At 41.6% G+C, this 26,449-nt stretch overlaps 1 long non-coding RNA gene across 1 annotated transcript; it reads right to left on the bottom strand.

Annotated features, from left to right (window-relative positions):
- Nucleotides 1–18: 18 nt before the first annotated feature.
- On the bottom strand, nt 19–26,449 carry LOC122561128. Its single transcript, XR_006314919.1, has 3 exons — nt 26,285–26,449; nt 23,537–23,602; nt 19–1,538 (listed from the first exon to the last, which is right to left on the bottom strand). It is a non-coding gene; the product is annotated as an uncharacterized LOC122561128 (long non-coding RNA).

Below are 26,449 nucleotides of genomic sequence, written 5' to 3'. Positions count from 1 at the left end.
AATGCTCACAACAACAAATAAGAATCATAGCACCAAGTTTATTTTAGCTCAAGAGTTTAGTTAAACCTAATAGAGCACAGAAAGCAACGTAATGCCCATTAAATACAGATATACACAAAATAGACAAAAATATTCTGAACAGTACCAACACAATTCCCTCAGTGATCTGTGCAAAACTTTGCTTTCACAATTTATTTGATGGTTGAGATACCAAAAAATCCCATGTCCAGCATATTTGTTTCAGAATAACGTTTTTCAAAAAGAATTGGCACAAGAAAGAGTTTCAATTACAATAGTTTGCAGCAAAAGTAATACAAACACTTGTAAATATTTTCTAATGTAAGTATCAAGATTCTAATATTTTTCAAAATACAAGTTAATCAGAAGTGGTATCAAATTTTTATTTTTAAAGATTTTATTGTTGAACATACTTCATATAAACCATCACAAAATGATAAACCAGGTACCAGTCAGTCCATTGAAGATAGCACAAAAATAGAGGCAAATTTATTTTCTGGGAAGAGGAAAGCAGTATCATCCTCTCAGTCCAACCTCCATGCAGAGCACATCAACATGTGCAATGCTTTGACATATTGGATTTGACACTGGCAAAGGCCTCCAATAGTTTGACTATCTAACCTCTCAAATTCAAGACCACCAATAGGTATGGCAGAAATCAAAATGATTTACTCAAAATCTGTGATCTTTTTGATGAGTTAGAGATGAGGTTATGGTTAGATAGAACAGCAGTTCAGGCTATAGATTAACGTCATTTTGTCACATTGTTGAATATCTAGGTAATAGGATAACAAAGCAGCTATCTAGTCAGCTATTGGGAAATGTGTGTGTGTAAACACAGTCAGACTTCTATATAATGGCTGTTCAGTTTGCTGACACACATGGAATTGTAGGCCAGAAGAGTCACCTGTTTCTTAAAAAGATGAAAGAGGTGGGAGATGAATAACAAACACTCTGTATACCCAATTTATAAATGAAATACCACATATTAAAGTTATTTACACTCTGGCACATAAATGTGAAAAATGCAGACAAAAATCGAAACAATTTACACAGCTTTAAAATCAACATGTCATTGATTCTTCTCTTTTCAATCAGGCAATGAAGCATTTTTTAAAAAATGCTTTTAAAGAAAATAAGTGATTTAAATACTTTTAGAAAACAGCACATTATTAATCCTATACTGTGGCATTCATGTCATGTATTATCTTCATTCATTTAAAATTCAAAGTTATAACTTTTACAATATACATTGTTGGAAAACACCTTGCTGACATTCTTTTAACTTCTTTTGGTAAGAAAATTAATGTTGTTCTGCCTTTACTATAAGAATAAGTATTGTAAATTAGACAGTTCAAGTACAAAAGGTAAAATATTGGCTAAGTTTGAAAACAGTACCTTGTAATAAAATACTAAGAAATTTAGATATCTCTTGTAGAATCTTCATAACGCTATTAAAAAGTCTCTTCAGTTTTACATGATCTTTTTGCCGTTTAGCGAACCATATGACTAATATGACCCTAAAACAGAAAAAAAAGTAATTTATAAAATTAGCAGCATCACAGAACAAACATACAAACTTCTGAATTAAGAGTGGGAGCAGACCATTCAGTCTCTCAAGCCTGTTCCAACATTTAATAACCATGATTGATCTGATTGTAACCTCAAACCTGCATTGCTGTCTAACCCCTGTTAAGCTTTCATCCCCTTACTTAACAAAAATCTATCCACCTCCACTTCCACAATCGACTCGACTCCTACAATCTCTGCAGGAAGAAAGTTGCAAAGACTCTCAACATTCAGAGAAAACATTCACTTCATCTGATTTAAAAGGGAAACTCCTGTTTTTCTTTAAAACACAGTTCCTAGTTCTAAATTCTCCCATAAGAGAAAACAAGTATGCTTATCCTTTGAAACAAACTACATCCAATGTAAAAAAAAAGTATATAACATGTCAAGCAAAAGTTGATAATGATACATTACTTTGAAACCTGGTGCATTTTTTTTAAATCGAAGTCAGAAGAAATATCAGACAGATATGATAAAAAAAAACAGCCATGCTTTCTGGGGCTGATTATCAATACCTTTGCTTACCCAGCCTTTCAATCTCTGACCCCAAATCCTTCACCACTTTGCACCTAATTTCTCTATCATCCTCCTCTGAAGGTGTTGACTTTGTGTGGGAAATTGATGTCACAGCATCTGGACACTTTGTTTCAGGAGGCAGTCCTGAATTTTTCGGTTTTCAGAACAGTGACAGTTTAATGGTGAAAGTTTTAAAAATCTTACTTAAGGAGCAGACTTCTAAGAAAAAATTTGCTTAGCCACGCCACCCCCCCTCCCCCCATCCCATATCGCATCTGAGTGACACGCATTAAGTGGGTGTCGACTTGAGTTAACTGTTTGCTGACCAAACAACCTTGTTAATGAGAAAAAACTTCACAAGAAACCTTCAGATTTTGGAGCTTTTCAGTTTTTGGATGTTCGGATAAAGGTTCTTCTACCTGTAATTTAAATTTGGTTAGTGGCCAGGAACAGCAGGCTGTGACTGAAAGTGAGGCAGCTGGAGGGATCCTGCAGTCAGGAACAAAGGAGCCTCAGCTCTTGACCTTGTCCAACAGGCTGCAGGGAGGATGAGCCAACTGACCACTGCACCATGGTATGTTCAGCCATTCAAAAGGGGAGAGCAAAAAGACAAGTGGCAGTCAGAGGGGATTCTATAATTAGGAGAATAGATAGCATCCTTTATAAGCAGGAGTGAGAGTCCTACATGGTATGTTACCTGCCCATTGCAAGAGTAAGAGATATCTCTGACTGGCTTGAAAGGATATTGGGGAGGGAGTGAGAGGATTCAGTTGTTTTGGTACATGCCGGAACAAACAATGTTGGCAAGATTAGGAAAGAGCAGCTGTTCAGGGATTATCAGGGGCTAGGAATCAAATAAAGTGCAGGGCCTCAAGGGTTATAATCTCCAGAATATTGCCTGAGCCATGTGCAAACTGGCCTAGGCACACAAGAATAAGGGATGTAAACACCTGGTTAAAAAAGTGGTGTGGGAAAGAGGGGTTCCTTTTCATGGGGCACTGGCACCAATATTGGGACAGCAGAGATTTGTATCACTGGGATGGTCTCCACCTGAACCGAACTGGGACCAAAATTCAGTGAAAAGGGTAAATAGGCTAGTTAACAGGACTTTAAACCAGAAAGTAGGGAGAGGCGGTATAAAATTTCCCCCATTGTGAAACCAAACAGTAAGTTAACATCTGTAGGGGTGGATTCAACTGCGTGGAAAAATAAAAAAAGAAATGACATGGAAGGAGAAGTTATTAGAGTCTCCAGCACAGACACAAATAAGACAGTGTGTTTAGAAAGGGTTAGCATCAAACTTCAAGCACACTGGACAAACAAATGATAATGAGAAGAGGGACAGTTAATACAGGACTGAATGCACTCGGTATAAGGAATAAAGTAAATGAGCTTGTGGCACAGACCAAAATTGGCAGGTATGACTTGGTGGGCATGACGGAGACGTAGCTGCAAGGGGATCAGGATTGGGAGCTGAATATCAAAGGATATATATCCCATCGAAAAGATAGGCAGGTGGGATGAGGAGGTGGAGAAACCTTATTAGTCAGAAATAAAACTAAATTAATGGTAAGTGACGAAGTAGGGTCAGATGCTGTATCATCTGTGTGGGTAAAATTGAGGAACCACAAATGTAAATAAATCGTAGTTGGAGTTACTTACAGGCCGCCAAAACAGTAAGTCAGGAGCTGGGCACAAGATACACCAGGAGATAGAAAAGATGTATAAGAAAGGCAAAGTTACAGTGATCACGGGGATTTCAATAAGGTGGACTGGGAAAATCAGGTTGGTCATGGATTGCAAAAGGAATTTGTGGAATGTCTACGAGATGGCGTTTTGGAGCAGCTTGTGGTGGAGCCCACTAGGATTTAGTGCTGTGCAAAGAGGCAGACTCGACAAGGGAGCTTAAGGTAAAGGAACCCTTAGGAGACAGTGATCATAATATGATTGAATCTATCTGCATTTTGAGAGAAAATAGCATCAGCGATAACAGTATTACAGCTGAATAAAGGCAATTGCAGAGGCATGAGGGAGGAGCTGGGCACAACTGACTGGGAAAGGAGCCTCACAGGAACGACAATGGACCGCAAATGGCAGGTGTTTCTGGTCGTGATCCAGGAGACAAAACAAAAATTCATCCCGAGGAAAAGCAGCAGAGGACAGAGAGGATGAGGCAACCGTGACTGACTAGAGATGTCAGGGAAAGCATAAAAGTAAAAAAGAAAGCATATATTGTGGCGAAGGGCAATGGGAAACCAGAGGATTGGGAAGCTTACAAAGACCAACAGAAGGCAACAAAAAAAAGGAGGGAAAAGATTAAATATGAGGGTAAGCTAGCCAGCAATATAAAAGGAAGACTATAGGAGTTTCTTTAGATATATAAAGGGCAAAAGAGAGACAAAAGTGGAAAATGACGCTAGCGAGATAATAGGGGGGAACAAGGAAATGGCTGAGAACTGAATAATTACTTTTCGTCAGTCTTCATAGTAGAAGTAATTTGCCACAAAATTAAGAAGTCAGGGGGCAGAGCTGGGTATGGTGGCCATCACCAAGGAGAAGGTGCTAGAAAAAGTGAATGGCCTAAACGTGGATAAATAACCTGGATCAGATGGACTACAGAGTTCTAAGGGAGATAGCTGAAGAAATCGTGGAGGCATTACTGGTGATCTTTCAGGAATCGCTAGATTCAGGGACCGTCCCAGAGGGCTGGAAAATTGCTAACATGACACCCCTGTTTAAAAAGGGAGTAAGGCACAAGACGGAAAACTACAGGCTGATTAGCCCAACCTTGGTCATGGGTAAGAGTTTGGAGTCCATTGTAAAGGATGAGATTTCTGAATACTTGTAAATGTACGGTAACATAAAGCAAAGTCAGCATGGTTTCCTTAAGGAGAGATCATTCCTGACAAATCTACTAGAATTCATTGATGAAGTAATGAACAGGTTAGACCAAGGATAGCCAATGGATGTTATCTACCTGGACTTCAAGAAGGCCTTTGACAAGGTGCCGCACATGAGGCTGCTGAGTAGGATATGGGCCAATGGTGTCCAAGGCAAGTTGCTAGCACGGATAGAAGCTTGGCTGTCTAGCAGAAGCAGACTGGGGATGAACGGGTCTTTCTCAGGGTGGCAGTCGGTGACAAATAGTGTTCCACCAGGGGACCACATTTCACTTTGTATATTAATGATCTAAATGAAGCAACTGAGGTAATTCTGGCTAAGTCCGCAGATGATACAAACATAGGCAGAAGGACAGGTAGTATTGAGGAGGCCGGGAGGCTGAAGGAGGATTTGGACAGGTTAGGAGAGTGAGCAAAGAAGTGACAGATGGGAGTACAATGTGGGAAAGTGTGAGGTCATGCAGTTTGGTAAGAAGAATAGAAGCACGGACCATTTTCTAAATGGCGAGGAAATTCAGAAGCATGAAGTACAATGAGATTTGGGAGTTCTAGTCCAGAATTCTCTGAAGGTTAATTTGTAGTTTGAGTCAGTAGTTAGGAAAGCAAAAACAATATTGGTATTTATTTTGAGAGGACTTGAATATAAAAGCAGGGATGTACTTCTGAGGCTCTGATCAGGCCGCATTTAGAGTAATGCGCGCAGTTTTGGGCCCAAGATCTCAGGATGGATGTACTGGCCTTGAGTGTGTTCAGAGGAGGTTCACGAGAATGGTCCTGGGAATGAAATGCTCAACATAGGAAGGACGTTTGAGGACTCTGGGTCTACTCTTGATGGAGTTTAGAAGGACGAGGGGGGATCTAATTGAAACTTACAGAATACTGAATAGGATGCTGGGAAGATGTTTCCATTGGTAGGAGAGACTAGGACCAGAGGACACAGCCTCAGATTAAAGGGACGTCCTTTTAGAACAGAGATAATAACAAACTTCTTTAGCCAGAGAGAGGTGAATCTATGGAATTCATTGCCACTGAAGACTGTGGAGGTCAGGTCATTGAGTGTATTTAAGATGGAGATAGATAGGTTCTTGATTGGCAAGGGCATCAAAAGGTTAGGAGGAGAAAGCAGGAGAATGGAGTTCAGAAACTGATCAGCCATGATTTAATGGTGGAGCAGACTTGATGGGCTAAATGGTCTAATTTCTGCTCCTGTATCTTATTGCCTTACAGTCATTGGCTCATCCTCTTGAACCTTTAAGCAGCCATTATGCATGTAAGACATGATAAGAAACATGAGCAATTCCACTTAAACCAACATGCCTTCATACTGTGTCATCCAAATATGCTTCTGGAAAAATTCAATAAATGGTGAACAGGGCACAAAACTTGAGGCAATTTTCCTCTCCTTATCACCCAATTGTGGTCAACTAATTCACCATAGACTAAAGGCTGAAAATAGGACCTTAGTATGTCTCAGTAACTTACTGGATAGGCTTCTTGAGCCAGAGAAGAAACAAGAGAAACAATGTAATTCGGATTAGTCTTTGGTCCTCCAGGAAGTCAAGATATTATGCTCTACTCTTGAGCACATAATCTGGCTGTACACGTGTGAGAGTGCTACGCTGTTGAATGAGATGTCATTCTGAGATGCCATCTATGCACTAGCATAAGAATACCACAATGCTGCTTGCAGAAAAACAGGTGAGTTCTCTTGGTGCCATTGTCAATATTTATACTTTAACCAACACTTAAAACAGACAGCAATAATGCAAAAAAATTCATCACAATCAGAGAATTGTAGAGCAAATGGCTGGCATTAAAGATGAAGTTGTGCACAAACGAATTATGTATATAATCATTCCAGACGTGAATTTCCTTTATCTTTTATGTCTATCTATTGATCCTTATACCCGAACAATCTCCTGCTCATTACAATCATTCAGCCTCATGTTAAAGTATAATTCATTTTGGACAGAGAACTCTGGTGTATTTGGGGCTAGATGGCCCAGATGTGCTCGGTGTGCTGGCCAGATGTATGCTCACCTTCCTGAACTTGAACATTCACAGGGTTGAGCATCACAGACAGAAGTGAAGTGGCTGTGTCTCTTGAGGGCCCTATATATCTCCTCCAGCAGTCGAATGACACCATCCTATGTCTTGGGGAAGAGGGGGTGCCTGGATTGAGATCAAGGTCCCTGAGTCCCAATGTTTCCTCTAAGCTGTGTGCATACCACCGATCCAAGGCTCTGCACACTGACTGAAGCACTAACATCCAGTTCCAGAAGTCACTGCTGCACATGGACCTTGGAGGCCAAAGCAACTGGAAAGAAAAGTAGAAGGAACGTTGTTCACCCGTGTTGCCTGCTCAAATGACTAAAGCACTGCCATTCAGGTCAGTATACATCTGTAATGAGCATTTCGCTGGATCAGGCTCTCCATGGCAGGCACGGAGGCAGACAGATGTGCACATGTTGGATTCTGCAACATACAGGGGTCATTAGCAGACTGAGTCCTCTAACCTTCAATCCAGTTTGTCAAGTTTCTCAACAAATTTGATTGCTCCTGCTGTGTCTCGGAGTGTTGGTTATTGAAAACTTCATTAAAATACACCATCGGGTTCTCTACTGCATAGGACTGGAGTAGGTGCCTAGTCTCCAGCAGTCCTCTGAGTGCCAGTGGTCTGGAGGGTTTCATCTTTGTTCAGTTGTGGCAATATACTGACCAGAACATGCTCCTGAGACTAACCTTGCTAAAGTATCCACAATGGTGTCAGTATATGAGCTGGCAGAGGGTGCGCCTCTATTTCCTCCTGGAATGAGATTGGGCAGGGATTGAGGGAGAGGACGATGGTTAGTACAGCTGCTAGTGCTCGTGCAGCTAGAAGAATAGCTGTGAACTGTCTCAAGCAAGCAAGTAGGAAGCCAGGCAACAGGAAGGATTACTGGTCTGGGGCAGGGGTTGGGGGGATGGTCTTTGCCATGCCATAGTCAGAGTGGTAGTTCATATGTTTTAGTGGGAGTCATGTGCAGTGGCAAAGCTAGAGTGAGCATGTAAGGTACCAGACAGAAGATGATGGTGCCGTACCCTTGCAGAGTAAAGGTAGCTATTGAACCATATTGTATTGCCGCCGTGTACTTTTCCTGACCCTAGACTACTTGGGTGGCAATGTCAGACCAGTCTGGCAGGCTCTGATAATATGGTTTCCTCTGGAAATCCAGAGGAAGGCTCCTGTCTCCAGCACACCAACTACCAGACTCTTTCAGCCATCTCTGGGGCAATTCTGCACACACTAACATGAAGGACCATTCCTGGCACGCAGCATTCCACCTAGTGTACAGGTGAGCTCTAATTATGGTGCCGGCAGCAGCAAGTATTTCCACCATACCTGAAGATAACAGAAAGTAGTACCGTGGAGGCGTGAGGCATACTCAATGAGGTGAGCATCGTAAATTTATGCAAAAAAAAATTGCTTGCGCTCAGAGGCAAAACCCTGCATGAAGTTCCCCAAAATTGACAGAGCTAAACTTTGAGAAAATTCAGACCATAGTGTGAATTTTATACTTGGGCCCCAGTGGTAATACTTACTTCCACCAAATTTTACATTGTTCCATATGCTAGTGACAAGCACAGGAACTTAACATTGATAGCGCCAAACTGTGTACAAATATCAGTGGCTTAGTGGTTAGCACTGCTGCCTCACAGCGCCAGGGACACTGGTTCAATTCTTGCCTTGGGCGATTGTGTGGAGTTTGCACATTCTCCCTGTATCTGTGTGCGTTTCCTCCGGGTGCTCCGGTTTCATCCCACAATCCAAAGATGTGCAGGTCAGGTGAATTGGCCATGCTAAATTGCCCATAGCGGTAGATGCATTATTCAGGAGTAAATATAGGGTAGGGGAATGGGTTACATTTCGGAGGGTTGGTGTGAACTTGTTGGACTGAAGGATGGGTTTCCACACTATAGGGAATCTAATCTAAAAAAATGGTGTAAATTCTGGAAATTCCAACCATAATCCATCATTTATTGCATTGTCTTGTGGGACAATACATATTGTTTGTTTCTTTTCCTACCTTACAACAGTGGCTATGATTGAAAAGTAATTAATTAATTAATTGATTGAAGAGCATTTCAGATAATTTAAAGTTCTGAAAAGGTGCTGTATACAAAAGCTTTTTTTTTCATTTCCTCTTTTACTAGTCCATTTAGCTGTCAACTTGGCCCTCAGTGATTTGTGAATGAGTTCTACTCCAAGATTGCACACATCATCATTATGGTGCAGAATAATGACATCTTATCATCCACATAATTTAAACTTTAAACTAAGAACCACCTACTAACTCAAATAATTAAAAGATTCTTTGGTGCTCATAGAAGAACAATAGGTAATTCTGCTAGCATCCTGGCCAAAGGTCTTACCCACCAGTTACCAGCACCAAAGAACAGATTAGCTGACCAGTCAATCATATATTGGCAATTTACTGCACCACATTTATCTACTTAACAGTGAAAATGCGATTTTATAACAGTACCGATAAAGGACTTTGAGAAATCTGAGGACATAATAAAGCACCATCTGTGTCTTTTGGCCCTTCCTCAAAAGGAGTTATGACTTGCAACATAAAGCAACTGCAGTACAAAATACACAGTCGTTTTAAACAAAATCAAGCAAAATAGTTACGTTTCAACAACAACTTGTATCTAGAATTAGATTTTAGTCTCATGTGTACTCAAGTACAGGGATACAGGAGTAAAGTGAAAGGTGTACAAAGTCACCATTCCCAGCACCATCTTAGGTACAAAGATGCCTGGAGGAAGAACGCCTCATCTTCTGCCTCAGAACACTTCAACCCCATGGTATCAATGTGGATTGAATCAGTTTCCTCATTTCCCCTTCCCCACCTCATCCCAGCTCCAACCTTCCAGCTCAGCACCGCCCTCATGAATTGTCCTACCTGCCTATCTTCCTTTCCACCTATCCACTTCCTGCCTGACCTGCTGTGCTTTTCCAGCACCATTCTAATCTAGACTCTGGTTTTCAGCATCTGCAGCCCTTTTTTTTTAACCTTAGGTACAAAGGTACCTCGGCACAAAATAGAAAACCAAAGAAATAAATTTAAAAGTTCGCATTACAGTCCTTCTTTAGCCATGGGCCTTCAGAAGCATTTTTAACAATATTGGGACAATTGGAAGGAAACCACCAAGTGTGGTCCAAGAAGTAGATTTTAAAGAGAGCCTTAAAGGGGATAAAGTGCAGTAGAGAGGTAGAGATGTGTATGTCGGGTATTCCAAAGCTTAAAAATAAACCATTACAAATTCAAATTTACCCAATTTCTTTTTAACATTATTTCACAGGGAAAACTATGGAAAGCATACTAATGGCATTTCAATTTATTGTGCTGCATAATAATGCAGTTGAAATTTTCATCTTTTCACAACATGATAAATTAACTTGGTATTTCTGATTTACCTTTGTAATGAAAAAGACTTTTCTCCAATGACCACAGGGAATCCATCAGGTGAGCAGCTGAGCTTGTTGCTCCCAGTCGGTACTGAGCAGGATGGGCACAAGAACCCCACACTTCCTAATCATACGTAAACACATACTAAAAGTGTGTATGTGTATAGATATCAGTTAGAATGATATCTAGCTCAGCTGAAAGGTTTCTTCTCATTGAGTAACATCAGAAATGGTCACTTTTCAAATCCAATGACTCAAATCAGTTCTAAAGAAGAGTCTGTGATCTGAGGAAGGGTTGACTCGACCCGAAACATGAACTGTTTTCTCTTTACAGATGCTGCCAGACCTGCTGAGCTTTTCTAGAATTTCTGTTTTTGTTTCTGATTGACAGCATCCACAGTTTTTCTGAAGCAGTTAGTGGATTTGAAACATTAACTCTCTCCAGGTGTAGCCAGATCTGCTCAGTTTCTCTAGCACTTTTTATTTTTATTTCAAATTTCCAGCATCTGTAACTTTTTGCTTTTATTGGAAATAGTAATTTCTGTGCACAAAACTACATCTAGACAAATCGTCCCATACCTTCAGAAGAAGAAAAATTGACTTTAAAGTCACTTTAATTGGCAAATGGTAAAAAGATGAACAAATGAAATATAATGTCTTCCACTTCACTCACATTATTCTGAAAATTCCAGGAGATAATGGCTCAGGATTTTGTTCTCAACCACGAAGGAAGAGTGCTGGCCATTCAATAGTTATATTTGTCCAGCTTTCTACATGCAATTGCATTGGATATTGAATTGCTTTGAAAACAACATTTTGCTGATGATTGCACAATGTTCAGTACCATTAGTGGCTCCTCGGATACTGAAGCATTCACTATATAAACCTAGCATTATCTGGGCAACATTCAAACGTGGACTGATGATGACAGATAACATTCACACATTAAAGTGCTAGACCTGTGCCACATCTCAAACAAAAGAAAATGTAATGTTCTCCCTTTGGCAGTCAATGTAATTACCATTGCTGAACTCTCCACTATCAATATCTATGCTTAGGGATACTGCTAACTGGAAATTGCTTTTAAATTTCAAAAATATACTTTATTCATAAAAACATTTTTGATGATTTGTACAATTGGTCATGGCATACATATGTAAACATTCCATTTCTTTGCATATAGAGATCGAGTAATCATTCCTATATACAGGTCTGTACGTTTACTATCTATATATTTAGCTGAGGCATCAGCGGAGCCCACTTACTGCGTGGGCCCCCTGTTCTTTGACAGGCAGCCGACACACAGTGGTCTTTCCCCACCACACCTTGGCGGCAGCTGCCCCAAGCTTCAGCGCATCCCACAACATGTAGTCCTGGACCTTCGAATGTGTCAGTCCGCAACACTCAGTCAGGGTCAGCTCCTTCAGCTGGAAGATCAACAGGTTTTGGACAGACCAAAGATCCTCCAGGCACAGTTGATGTGCGTCTCGGTGTGCGTCCCGGGGAACAAACCATAGAGCACGGAGTCCCGCGTCACGGAGCTGATGAACCTCGACAAGCACCACTGCATTCGTCTCCAGACTTCCTTTGCGTAGGCACATTCCAGAAGGTGGCGTGTGACAGTCTCGTCCCCTCTGCAGCCGCTTCGAGGGCAGCATGCAGTGTCCGGCATGCAGAGTCCGGGCATGCATAAAGGATCTCATAGGCAGAGCCCTTCTCACCACCAGCCAAGCCATGTCTTGTTGGAAAGTTCTGGCAATGAGGCATTCTGCCAAATGACTTTGACAGTCTGCCCAGGGAACCGCTCGACAGGATCCACCCTCTCCTTTTCCAGAAGGGTCTCAAGGACACTACGTGCTGACCACTTCCTGATGGACTTGTGGTCAAAGGTGTTTTTCTTCATAAACTTCTCCACGAAGGACAGGTGATACGGAACGGTCCAACTACTTGGAGCGTTTTCCTCCCCACAGCCTGTCCACAAGGCAGGAGGGTGATGGAATACTCCCCCTTGTCTGGATGCTGCTGCTCCAACAACCCTCCAGCAGGTTGACACCATCCAGGACAAAGCAGCCCCCCACGTGACTGGCACCACACCCACTGATTCCATCTGCCAGTGTCCCCACACCAGCTGCAGGATACACTGCAGATACTGAGCAAGGCTCTTAGTAAAACCATAACCTCAACCTAAAGGCACATGGATAGAAATCCCACCTGCACGCTCCCCTTGGAAACACCATCCTGAGGGGCTGCTGTGCACAATGGCCCTGCCAGGTGTTGGGGAGATTTCATTGGGGTGTTTAATGTAGGGCTAGGGAGGTTGACACTAGTTCTGCAACAGACACTTCTAGTTCCAGCCCTGAAATGGTTAACAACAGCCAAGCGAGCTGCTGCTGGCGACTGCATGACTACCTGGCTGGGGCTTGTAAGGGATATGCATAATGTTAATTAAATCTTGGAGCCTGTAAATACCAGCCAGTATCAATTGCCCCATCGAAACTCGGGATTAATAAAGAAACCGATCGGAATCTGTAACTGTTAGACAAGTGTGAATTGCTCATTCGGAACCTGTAACTATTGAGTGTGAATGGCTCTATTTAAGTCTAAAGTTGATAAGTGCAATTGACAATTTAGTTAAACTGAAACTATTGAAAATGGCTAGCCTGTCAGACGCATAGTAATTCCTTGAAACAATGAACTATTGAATACGTGATCGGAACCGCTCCCAGGGATGGCTGAGCCATTGTCAAGCACAGCAGGAGCTGGACAGGCACTTCGATGCGGCCAATAGGAGGACGGTTCCCCAGCGCGCGCAGATGAATGGACCAATGGGGAAGGCGAACTGACCGGGGACTCCAGGCAGCGCGAAGTATAATTGTGTCAAGTCTGAACGGGAAGACAGAACGCCTTCTCCAACGAATGCATGCTTGTAGATTCGTTGTACCAGTTAAGATTCTGTGAATAAACTGCTGTCTGCGTCTAACCATAGTTGCCAGTGTGAGTCTCTCCTTCCGAAAGAACACGCAAAGACGGGACCCCGCGGGTCCGTCTTAACATTAGTGACACTTTGTGTTGGCGTACTGGGGATCCACGCACAGCTTGATGCAGCCACACACAAAGGTAGTTATCAGGGTGAGGGTGGCATTTGGTGTGTTTTGTTTCCCCTTGCCCAGAGCTTTGTACATCGAGTCCCTTCGGACCCGGTCCATCTTTGATCTCCATACAAAATGGAAGATGGCCTGGGTGACTGTGATGGCACAGGTTCTGGGAATAGGCCAGACCTGTGCCACATATAACAACACTGACAGTGCCTCACACCTGATGATCAGGTTTTTACCCGCGATGGCGAGTGACCGTTGCTTCCATCTGCCCAGTGTTTGCCTCACTTTCTTGATACACCCCCCCCAAAGACTTGGCACATGCCCCAGCCCCTCCAAACCAAATACCCAGCACCTTCAGGTGGTCAGTCCTGACGGTGAAGGGGATGAAGGATTGGTTGGCCCAGTTCCCAAATAGCATGACCTTGGCCCACCGAGGCCCATTCGAACTGGTCATATATGCACAAGAGTCTTGCACAGACAGTGGATCCGAGCAGAAAATGGCAACATCACCCATGTACTGGGAGGCCTTAACCTGCAGGGCCCCGTTGTCAGGAATAGTCACCCCTCTCAGGCTCGCATCCTTCTGATGGACTCGGCAAATGGCTCTATGCAGCACACAAACAAGGCAGGAGAGAGAGGGCAGCCCTGCCTGACTTCAGATCTGACTGGGAAGCTGTCTGATTCCCACCCATTGATTGAAACTGCACTGAATGTTGGTGTAGAGCAGTCTGATCCAATTGCAGATCCCCTCCCCAAAGCCCATTTTGGAGAGAACATCTCTCATATACCTGTGTGATATCCTGTCAAAGGTTTTCTCCTGGTCCAGGCTGATGAGGCAAGTGTCCAACCACCTGTCCTGCATGTAGGCGATCGTATCCCTGAGGAGTGCGAGACTCTCAGCGATCTTCCTGCCCAGCACAGCACAGGTTTGGTCAGGGTGGATCACCAATCCCAGAGCAGACCTGACCTGGTTGGCAATGACCTTTGCCAAGATTTTGTAATCTGCATTTAATAGTGAGATTGGTCTCCAATTTCTGAGTTCCGCCCTCTCCCCTTTCCGCTTGTAGTTGAGGGTGATAATGCCTTTCCTCATGGATTCACTCATGGTACCTGCCAGAAGCATGAAATTGAAATTTTTTTAAATTTCAAAAATATACTTTATTCATAAAATATTTTGATGATCTGTACAATTCGTCATGCCATACATCCGTAAACATTCCATTTCTTGGCATACAGAGACAGAGTTATCATTCATATGTACAGGTCTGTACGATTACATATTTAGCTGAGGCGTCAGCAGATCCCAAATGACTGTGTGGGCCCCCTGTTCTTCTTTAGGCAGGCAGATGTTACACGGTGGTCTTTCCTCACCATGCCTTGGCGGCAGCTGCCCCAAGCTTCAGCACATCCCTCAACACGAAGTCCTGGACCTTGGAATGTGCCAGTCTGCAACACTCAGTTGGGGTCAACTCCCTCAGCTGGAAGATGAACAGGTTTCGGACTGCCCAGAGAGCATCCTTTACCGAGTTGATGATCCTCCAGGCACAGTTGATGTTCGTCTTGGTGTGCGTCCCGGGGAACAAACCATACAGCACGGAGTCCCGTGTCACGGCGCTGCTCGGGACGAACCTCGAAAAACACCACTGCATTTCTCGCCAGACTTCTTCTGCATAAGCACATTCCAGAAGGAGGTGTGTGACAGTCTCGTCCCCTCCGCAGCCATTTCGAGGGCAGCGTGCGGTGCAGGAGACAGTCCAGGCATGCATAAAGGATCTCACAGGCAGAGCCCTTCTCACCACCAGCCAAGCCATGTCTTGGTGCTTGTTGGAAAGTTCTGGCGATGAGGCATTCTGCCAAATGGCTTTGACAGTCTACTCAGGGAACCGCTGGATAGGATCCGCCCTCTCCTTTTCCCAAAGGGTCTCAAGGCCACTACGTGCTGACCACTTCCTGATGGACTTGTGGTCAAAGGTGTTTTTCTTCATAAACTTCTCCACGAAGGACAGGTGATACGGAACGGTCCAACTACTCAGAGCGTTCCGTGGCAGTGAGGCCAGGCCCATCCTTCATAACACTGGGGACAGGTAGAACCTCAGTACGTAGTGACACTTGGTGTTTGCGTATTGGGGATCCACGCACAGCTTGATGCAGCCACACACAAAGGTGGCCATCAGGGTGAAGGTGGCATTGATTATATTTTTCCCCCATTGCCCAGATCTTTATACAGCGAGTCCCTTCGGACCCGGACCATCTTTGACCTCCTGGATATGTGTGTGTTGTAATAATGTTTTGAAGAACTGCCTCTTCTCTACTGCAACTGAGTTGATGAATCCAGTGCCGACAGGGAATGGAATCCCTTAGAACGGAACCTGTGCCGCTGCAGTCCCCTGAGCCATCTTCCAATTTATATGGACATAGGACCGCTGCTAATTACCTGTCTAGTCTCAAGCCTTGCAAAACCTCCCTCATCCTCTACCTCCACCTTCCAAGTCCCACCTTTTAAGTTAAGACTTTGGACTCTTCTTCCAAAATCTTTCTTTTTTTTTCTGCTTTGATTGTTGTGTTTTCGTTGTTAGGTGGCTTGGAAAATTTGACTATTTTAAAGGTATTAAATAAATGAAAGTTGTTTTGATGTTAATATTGCGCACGAAGGAGTTAAAATATGCAAAATTACTTCACTTCTTCATCCTTGCTGCCAATCAAAGTGCATTATGTAATAATGCGCTTTACTCACTTTAAATTATATCAGGCATTCTTTTGTCCACCTATTTTTCCTTCAATAATATTGTTATGCTTCACAAGTCACCTAACCAGTTTTCTTTTTAGATTAACAAGTCTTCTAACCATGTTATATGTAGCACAAGGGACAGTTTTACTGACAGGTCATAAGTCCCTGCAGTACCTATTACTCCTGTTGGTGGCAGTAATAGGCTATTTCAATGCTATCGTGTGTAACATTAATCAATCATTTTATGATCGTTATCAGATTGCACATCAATATTTTATGGAAAAATCATATTTTTATTTTCTTTCTCAGCAATGAAAATTTCAAATACTCAGGCTTTGAAAATTCGACACCCCATCCCACAAAACAACAGGATTAATCAGAACAGCAGATGATTGAGGTGATGTTCCATAGGATCAGAACTGGGACAACAGTTATTTGCCAATTGTGTAAAATATTGACAGGAAAATGTAAGTATCTTAACAAAATATTCAAACTGGAATTCTCATTAATACAGGGAGGGCTCCAGAAAAGACAGGAAATCATTAATACATGTTCAGAATGTGCATGTACTTGTCAAATGAACTTCATTCTAGGTAAGAGAAAGGCAATACATTTTGGAAGACCACATTCTCCAAAGGAATCACTAAATGTAGTGACACAAGTTAAGAGGATTTGAAAAATAATAGATGCGTGATCATTTTCAGAGGGACTAAATTGATAACCACAAGATATGTTAACTTTGTGCAGAACCTTGATTAGAAAGTACCTGGGAGTACTGTGAATTGTTCTGGTCTTTATAGATGCATGAGGAGGATGCAAAACTGTACTTGAATGATACAGGAACAATGAGTTCATTCTCATCAGGAAAGACTGAAGCAATTCAAATACTTTTCTCCAGAAAAGAGAAGGCTGAAGATTGACTGGACAGATTATGAACATACATAAGAGGTTAAACATGTCTTATTGCAAGTGAGACCACAGCGAGAGGCTACAATTAGAAGACAGTGACTCTGAAATTCAATAGGAAATTCATATGAACATGCGACAGGTATAATGTATATTTCAGTTCCATCAGGACAAAGACTGCCAGATTTCAGATTTCCAATCTATATATAATCTGAACCTGACGCAAAGCCTGAACCTAAACAGATTATGGAACTAGACCAGCATCCATTTCAAAAATTTCTATTTACTGAAATTGCTTTAATCAAAATGATTTATTCATTTATTTGTTAACTGTCATGATTGAGAGTCTATTATGATAAACTAACATAAAACATTGTGTCATTTACTAGCCTTTGAGCATGGCTATTCCGGTTCAAGTCTTGGCAAGCATTTTCCAAGCAGACAAAACCCAGTGTGCAATGACTCCAGCAGTAAAGTTCTCTGCTATAATAACACCCAATTTTTGAACACCAGGATTTTGGGTATTGTACCCGCACCATAAGGAGAGGTTGAGACAAACAGCAGAGATACATTCACAAGGAAGCTAAATTAGCACAATGGAGAAATGTTTGAAAGGTTAATAGATGAGGAGGAATGTGGAACACATGGAACGTTACCAATATTACAAACCTGATGAGCAGAATAGTCCGTTTGATCTGCAGGCATAACTTAACATATCTAAAACTGATCTTTATCTTTTAATAAGTTTAGGGATGGCAGGAGATGAGTCACTTATTGGAGCATATCCAGCCTCTGATCTGTCCCAGTTGCCACAGCATTAGCCTGGAGCAGTGTTTTGTCGAGGAATAAGACGGTGCTATTTTCTGTATCTGTAGATTGGAAGCAGCAAACATAGCCCTTAATAGAGTGATATGCTTTTCTTGTTGGATGTGGGGGGAGTTTATGGAGAGTTCACGTGTTACTGAGGATTACATCTGCAATAAATGTCTTTGGTTGCAAATCCTATCAGATCAAATGGATCAGTTGGAGCGACAGTTAAAGGCAATGAGGAATTTACAAGAGCAAGGTAGTGTGATGGATGGCAGTTATAGAAAGGAAAAAAGCTGTAGATACAGTTGGATACATGGGTTAACTCCAATAAAGGTGAGAGGTAGGCAGGTAGTGTATAAGTCTCCTGTGGCGATCCCCATTTCAAACAAGTATTCTGTTTTGGAGAATGTAGGGGGTGATGGATTCTTAGGTGATTGTAGCACAAACAGCCATGTTTCTGGTACTGAGACTGACTCTAATGCAATTAAGGGTACGTCGGGTTCCAAGAGATCAATTGTTGTTAGGGGACTCTCTAGTCAGATGTTTCTGTGGCCAGCAGTAAAAAATCAGAATGGTTTGTTGCCTCCTTAGTGCCAGGATCAAGGATGTCTCAGAGAGGGTGCAGAATGTTCTCAAGGGAAAGAGGGGCCAACAGGAGGTCATTGTACACATTGGAACGAACAACATAGGAAGGGGAACAGAATGAGATTCTGAAGGGGGACTATAGAAAGTGGTGTCATCTGCATGAATTTAAAAAGGAGGTCCTCAAATGTAGTAATATCTGGATTACACCCGGTGCTACGAGCTAGTGAGGGTTGGAATAAGAGGATGGAGCAAATGAATGCGTGGTTGAGGATAGATCAGATTGGATTAGATTCCCTAAAGTATGGAAACAGGCCCTATGGTCCAAGTCCATACTGACCCTCCGAAGAATAACGCACCCAGACCCATTCCCTTATATTTACCCCTGTCTAACACACCTAACACTATGGGCAATTTAGCATGGCCAATTCACCCAACCTGCACATCTTTGGATTGTGGGAGGAAGCCAGAGCACCTGGAGAAAACCCACGCAGACACAGGGAGAAAGTGCAAACTCCACACAGACTCGGGCAGGAATCGAACGCGGGTCGAAGCTGATGCACGAGAAAAGGATTCACATTTTGGATCAGTCGGATCTCTTCTGGCGAAGAAGTGACCTGTACAAGAAGGATGGATTGTATGTGAATTGGAAGGGGATGAAGATACTGGCAGGGAGATTTGTTACAGCTGCTCAGGAGGATTTAAGCTAGTAAGAATAGGGAGTGTGTGTGTGTGGGGGGGGGCTGAGACCCAGGGGTTTCGTGAGGAAAGAGATCAATCTGAGAAAATAAGCGAGTCAAGCACTCAGGGCAGGTAGGGACAAAGCAGAGGAAAAGGTAGGACTGATAAATTAAACTGCATTTATTTCAATGCAAGAAGCCTAACAGGGAAGGCACATGAACTCAGGGCATAATTAGGAACATGGGACTGGGATATCATAGCAATTACAGAAACATGGCTTAGGGATGGACAGGATACAAATGCGACAGGAAGGATGGAAAGGGAGACAAGAGAGGAGGGAGAGTGGAGTTTTGACAAAGGATAGCATTACAGCTGTACTTAGGGAGGATGTTCCTGGAAATACATCCAGGGGGATTTTAACTTTTCAAACATAGACTGGAACTGCCATTGTGTTAAGGGTTTAGATGGAGAGGAATTTGCTAAGTGTGTAGAAGACAATTTTCTGATTCAGTATGTGGATATACCTACGAGAGAAGGTGCAAAACTTGGCCTACTCTTGAGAATTAAGGCAGGGCAAGTTGACTGAGGTGTCAGTGGGGGGCACTTTGGGGCCAGCGACCATAATTTAAAATAGTGATGGAAAAGGATAGACCAAATCTAACAGATGAAGTTCTAGACTGGAGGAAGGCTAATTTTGATGGTATTAGGCAAGAACTTTCAAAAGCTGATTGGGGGCAGATGATTGCAGGAAAATGGACAGCTGGAAAATGGAAAGCCTTCAGAAATGAGATAATGAGAGTCCAGAGACAATATATTCCTGTTAGGGTGAAAGGAAAGGCTGGTAGGTGTTGGGAAAGCTGGACGAACAGAGAAATTGAGGGTTTGGTTAAGAAAAAGAAGGAAGCATTTGTCAGGTATAGACAGGATAGATTAAGTGAATCCTTAGAATAATATAAAGGCAGTAAGAGTACACTTAAGAAGGAAATCGGGAGGGCAAAAAGGGGACATGAGACAGCTTTGGCAAATAGGGTTAAGGAGAAACTAAAGGGTTTTTACAAATACATTAAGGACAAAAAAGTAACTAGGGAGAGAACAGGGCTCCTCAAAGATCAGCAAAGGCCGTTTTGTAGAGCCGCAGGAGATGTTAGAGATACTAAACAAGTATTTTGCATCAGAAGGACATGGAAGATATAGAATGTAGGGAAATGGATGATGACATCTCGAAAAATGTCCATATTACTAGCCATTTGGATACAAAACTATTCGAAGGTAGAAGACAGAGAGTGGTGGTGGAGGGTTGTTTTTTTAGACTGGAGGCCTTTGACCAGTGGAGTGCTATAAGGATCGGTACTGGATCCACTACTTTTTGTAATTTATATAAATGATTTGTTGTGAACAAAGGAGGTATAGTTAGTACGTTTGCAGATGACACCAAAATTGGAGGTGTAGCTGACAATGAAGAAGGCTACCTCAGATTACAACGGGATCTTGATCAGATGGTCCAAAGGGCGAAGGAGTGGCAGATGGAGTTTAATTCAGATAAATGCAAGGTGCTGCATTTTGGGAAAACAAACCTTAGCAGCACTTATACACTTAATGGTAAGGTCCTCAGTCTTCTTTGCTGAACAAAGACGTCTTGGAGTACTGGTTCATAGCTCCTTGAAAGTAGAGTCAAAGTTAGATAGGATAATGAAGGCGGCATTTGGTATGCTTCCCTTTATGGGTCAGAATATTGCATACAGGAGTTGGGAGGTCATGTTGCGGCTGTACAGGATACTGGTTAGGCCACTTTTGGAATATTGCTATCGGAAGGATGTTGCATAACTTGAAAGGTTTCAGAAAAGATTTATAAGGATATTGTCAGGCTGTTTTCCCTGGACTGTTGGAGGCTGAGGGGTGACCTTATAGAGGTTTATAAAATTATGAGGAGCATGGATAGGGTAAATAAACAAGGTATTTTCCTTGGGGTGGGGGTGTCCAGAATTAGAGCACATAGGTTTAGGATGAGAGGGGAAAATTATAAAAGAATCCCAATGGGCAACTTTTTCAGGCAGAGGGTGGTGCATGTATGGAATAAGTTGCCAGAGGAAGTGGTGGAGGCTGGTACAATTGCAACATTTAAAAGGCATCTGGATGGGTATATGAATACGAAGGGTTTGGAGGGATATGGGCTGGGTGCTGGCAAGTGAGACTAGATTAGGTTGGGATATCTGGTCGCCATGGACGGGTTGGACCGAAGGATCTGTTTCCGTGCTGTACATCTCTATGACTCTAAGTGGGAGGTAGACAGGTTCTGACTTCTTAAACAAGGCAACTTCTCAGTACTTGTTTGGCACAAATTTTATTCTAATATTTCCTCCCAGATCTGGGTGATGTCCAAATAAGTCAGGCACGAGGTGCTTAATTTTCACTTTAACACAATGGCAGAAGCATTAGTATAACAGCTCAAGGTAGTTCGACCTAGGACTTTGCATTGAAGAACTCCTATAATGACATGTCAGCTTTGACTCAACGTTGGATTCCAACAGCTATGGTTTCAAGTTTTGTACATATAAAAAGTCTGTGGCATTGCTTAAAGAGTAGTTTGATTTTCCCTTTATCTGAGCAAACATTTATTTCTCAAACAGCATCACTAAAATGGGTGATTTGATCATTTATTTTATTCTTAGAGGGTTTTCTGTGTGCAATTTGGTCATCACGTTCCCAACATAACAACAGTGACTGCATTTCAAAAGTACTTACTGCATCGAATGCAAGCCAAAGACTTTAAAAAGGCACTTTGTAAATGCAGATTGTCCCTTTCTTTTCTGGGATGGAGTTGAATGGGCTCCAACAAAATCAAACATCCTTTTTTTGTGAAATGCATGAATTCTTGCAACAGCGGAGTTCTCTTAAAACAGTTAAACATTAAATGCTCAGAGTTGAGGAAAGAGTAATATTAATATTCTTTCCATAGTTAGGTTGAGGTAAGATGAGTCTTAAAAGTGAACCGGAGGGTGAAGGGGGGTCCAATGGGCTTCTCAAGAGCTTGGTAGGTTTAATAATGCACAACACTGAAAAATGTTATCAAACTTTAGCCAACCTCGTCCAGGTTGGCTTCCTTTCCCTTTTACTCAGTGCCTCCATTATCTTTCCTCTGAAAGTGTATGTCTCTTTATTTAAAATTAAAAGAAATGTCACTAACCCCTGTGTTTCAACTTGTAGCAAATAAAGTGCTCATGGTGGGAGCTCCATTAGAAGTCTCCAAAACACAGGATGATGAGGGAGATGGGTTCATGACAGGACAACTAAAACAAAATTAGGCAAATCCATTTGACACTGAAATCTGCACGTATTGGCCCATCTCAGTACCTCAAAAAACCCAAACGCTGATGTTTTGTTTCGTAAAGGAGAACCACAAAACGATTGCTGGCATGTCAGCCTGTAGACAATGTGTAGGACAGGAGCAGCTCTTCCCATATAATTCTTTTTAATCACTGCTCATGAAATCAGTTAATATGTCAGATATTTAGATGTATTAAACCAGTTTGCAAGAAACAAGGCTCATCTCTATTCCTGAGAAAAGAGGCATAGCTAAGAATTTATTATTGGTAACCTTTTACTGGAATAAACAGCATAGTAGATACCACACACACATTGTCCAGCTCATGAACTTGGCCTTCATTTTTCAACAAGCAATCTCCTGGCACTTCAGGCAGCATCACTAAACAGGTTAATCTCTTCCACCTACCTCATGCAGCAGTGCATAAAACTTTCCAGCCATAAAAGGAGATAAGTTACATTGCTCTGGTACTTATCTACAGACTTTTGCATGACTCCAAACTGAGCATATTCAGTTCAATTTACCAAGCAGCTGTCTTTTCTCCGCAAGCAAAAGCTGGTACAATGTTTAAATTTATCTGAAGAATTATAAAGGCTAAATAATATATGCTTCCACTTTCCTTTGAAAATGCACCTATTGGTCTAATTTAAGCTACTGCCTCAGGTTAGTTGCCAACAGAAGGCTAAAATGTGCTGAGAGCCAAATCAATTAATCAAATATATTGACTTCACTAAATTGAATATTTACCATGGTGCCCTAGCCTGGATCTGTCATTTCTGAAGATTTTCTCCAAGTTTGAAAATGAGGATTTCAATAACTTAATCAGTACTAATATCGATATCTCAGAAGGGTGATGTCAGTTTCAATTTGCATTCATGCACTTTATCCTGATTTAGAAAGCCTCCATATTACTGGGTACAGTAGATCTTAGGAAATAATAAAAATACTTACAGATTCGCCTGCCAAACATCGGGGACAAGGCTTTGATGTGTCCATTTGCTCGTGGCTTTGTTGCATCTTTGAAAACAAAATGCTAACATAAATTTTACATCAACTACCAAATAATCAACAGTAATGAGTAGTTTTTTTGGGTATTTTGTAAAGGTCACTAATTGCTTGGAACACTGTAATGGAAAGATGTAAATTTTGGAATATCATACAACTGGTTCCTTGTACATTAATGCTCCAACATACTGTACTGTACTGCTGTAGAGAAGAATCACATTGATGGTTATCACATCTTGGCTATGCTATAATGGAAATGAACTAAATTACGACATTTACCACTGAATAAACAGGATGCTAATGTGGCCTATGTGACCTTTAAGAGGGATTTGTTCTGTCCTGTTTTTCTTAAAGAGGGGTGTTGTCATTCTGATGACGAGGTGGCTGTTCCATGGAAAGTAGAGTAAATAGCTTTTTCCTAAATTAGACAAAAGAAGCATGAGTAGAGGGAGCCAGACTCTACTTTGGAGTTGAAGCTGCTAGATACAGATCTTGCTCTCTGCTGCTGTGAAAGCTGGTGTTCTCTCTGTTACTAGATTCATTCTGAAAACGTTCCTTCTCCTTGACTGGAGGAAATAGCAAGTGAGAGAAATCTGTTGTGCTGAATTTGCCTTGCCAAGGGCACATTTATGGGACACTGCTATATTGGAACAGTTGACAAGTAGGAGCTAAACTATGTATTATTTTTGGTAAGTATTTGGATAGCGTTGAAATTATTCCTTTTTAAATTCACCTTTTATGATTATATTTTAACTGTGATGCAAGAAGATTTGTTTTGCCATAAGCCTATTAGTTTGACCAATGGAATCACATCTAGAATGATGCCTTACACTTCCCTCTAAATAAGATACAAGTTAGGGTCTAGGCTTTCTTCTTGACATGTTTTGAGGAAGTTTGGTCTGGTCCATAATGCTAAGTGGAAAGGTGAGGAAAATCAACATTAGGAACATGATGCCTACCATCTTCCTGGTTGGGAAATAGCCTCACTCCAACAGTAAGCCAAAGAAGTGATTGGAAAGTTCTGCAATAAAGGAATGACCACAGAATCCCTACAGTACAGATGGAGATCATTCAGCGCGTAGAAGCTGCACTGACCCTCTGAAAAGTATCCCATCCCCTCCCCATTACTCCACCTAACCTGCATAACGCTGGATACAACAGGGCAATTTAGCATGTTGAATCGACCTAACCCGCATATCTTTGGACAGTGGGAGGAAACAGGAGCACCCGGAGGAAACAGAGGGAGAATGTGCAAACTCCACACAGTCAACCACCTAAGGGTGGAATCGAACCAAGGTCCTTGGTACTGTGAGACATCAATGCTAACCAATGAGCCACTGGGCACTTCACTGTTATACAGCTGACATACATATGACAGAAAGTATCCTAATGTTGTTTTGTTTAATCATATGGAGGGGGGAAATAATTCATTTTCTTTTGGATTAATACCTCCCAACATGAATAGTGAATAATAATTAATAGGAATAAAAATTATAAAATACTGAAAACAGATCAACTTTTCAGGTTTGTACCGCCACTAGGTTTTAAAGTACAAAATCTATAAATTGGATCAATAAAGATAACTCAACATTACACGAAGGTTTTTGCAACTATGATGCTGCTTCATAAAATTCCTAGCGACAACTTCTGTTTTCATTTTCACATTTGAGGATTAAAAAAAGAAAATAACAAATACCATTAAGTGATGAGTGAGAATGCAGTGTAATACACTTGTCCCATGTGATAAAAGTGCGAAAATATAATTGGACTGCAACTATGGTTATGTTGTTAACAAATTTAATTATTTAATATTTTCATACATTAGGTTGTTAAAATTTACTTTTGACTAATTGATAAGTAATTTTAAATTACTCAGACCATGAGCAATTCTCTGAACTCACACTCCCAGAAAGGATCCATGTTCAGAGAGTACAAGTTTGAGATGGTATTGTCTATTAATATTATATAGTTAAACAGGAGAGAAACAAAATACCCTATAACAAAAGCAATACTTTATGCTTTAAGCCAATATACTTTAACTTTGAGGTGCTGAATAAAGGATTGTGCACAATTTGCTCCCGTGGTCGCTGGGAGGAACCACAACTTCAATTGAGGTTCTCAAGGATCAAGCTAGGTTTGGAAGAACAAAACATATAATTCTATCAATAAAGGTAACTCAACATAACAAGCTTCCTTTAGCATTCATCCTTTTACTTTGTCTAACTTCAAGTGGCAACTCATGAATACTTGATGCCAATGTTTCCCAATGTGAATAATTCTAAAAATTATTAATATTTATGCACAGCTCCTTAGGAAAAATCAAAACATCTATTAATGTAAGATTAGTAGATGACAGAATTGCAAGGTATTTCTGGTCAACAAGAGCAATGTTAGGCAAACACAATGTTGAAGAAACTCAACAAGTCTGGCAGCGTCTGTGGAGAAACAAACAGTTAATGTTGAGAGTCTAATATGACTTGAAATGTTTACTCTGTTTCTCTCTCCACAAATGCTGCCAGACATGCTGAGTTTCTCCAGCATTGTGTTGGTTTTGGATTTCCCGTATTCGCAATATTTTACCTTTATAAGAGCGACACTTAACTCTTTACTTGAAAGCAAGTACTGAGCCTATTTTTTCTAAATGCAATGGCTAAGTAGATATCAACTGTAAAAAGAAAAAAAACTTAGCTGTACCAAAAATGCCAGCTGACCAACATTGGGGAATGCAACTCGTCTACTCATCAGTCTTGTAGGATGAACATGCTTCTGTAGATTCTGGTGATACATGGAGTTCTCGTTGAGTTGAGTGTATTGTACATCATTCTCAACAGGAAAGCTACTTTCTAATCCTTGGCAAAA

The sequence above is a fragment of the Chiloscyllium plagiosum genome, chromosome 22, assembly GCF_004010195.1.
Source record: "Chiloscyllium plagiosum isolate BGI_BamShark_2017 chromosome 22, ASM401019v2, whole genome shotgun sequence".
Classification (NCBI taxonomy): domain Eukaryota; kingdom Metazoa; phylum Chordata; class Chondrichthyes; order Orectolobiformes; family Hemiscylliidae; genus Chiloscyllium; species Chiloscyllium plagiosum.
This window is presented reverse-complemented; position numbering and strand designations above follow the sequence as displayed.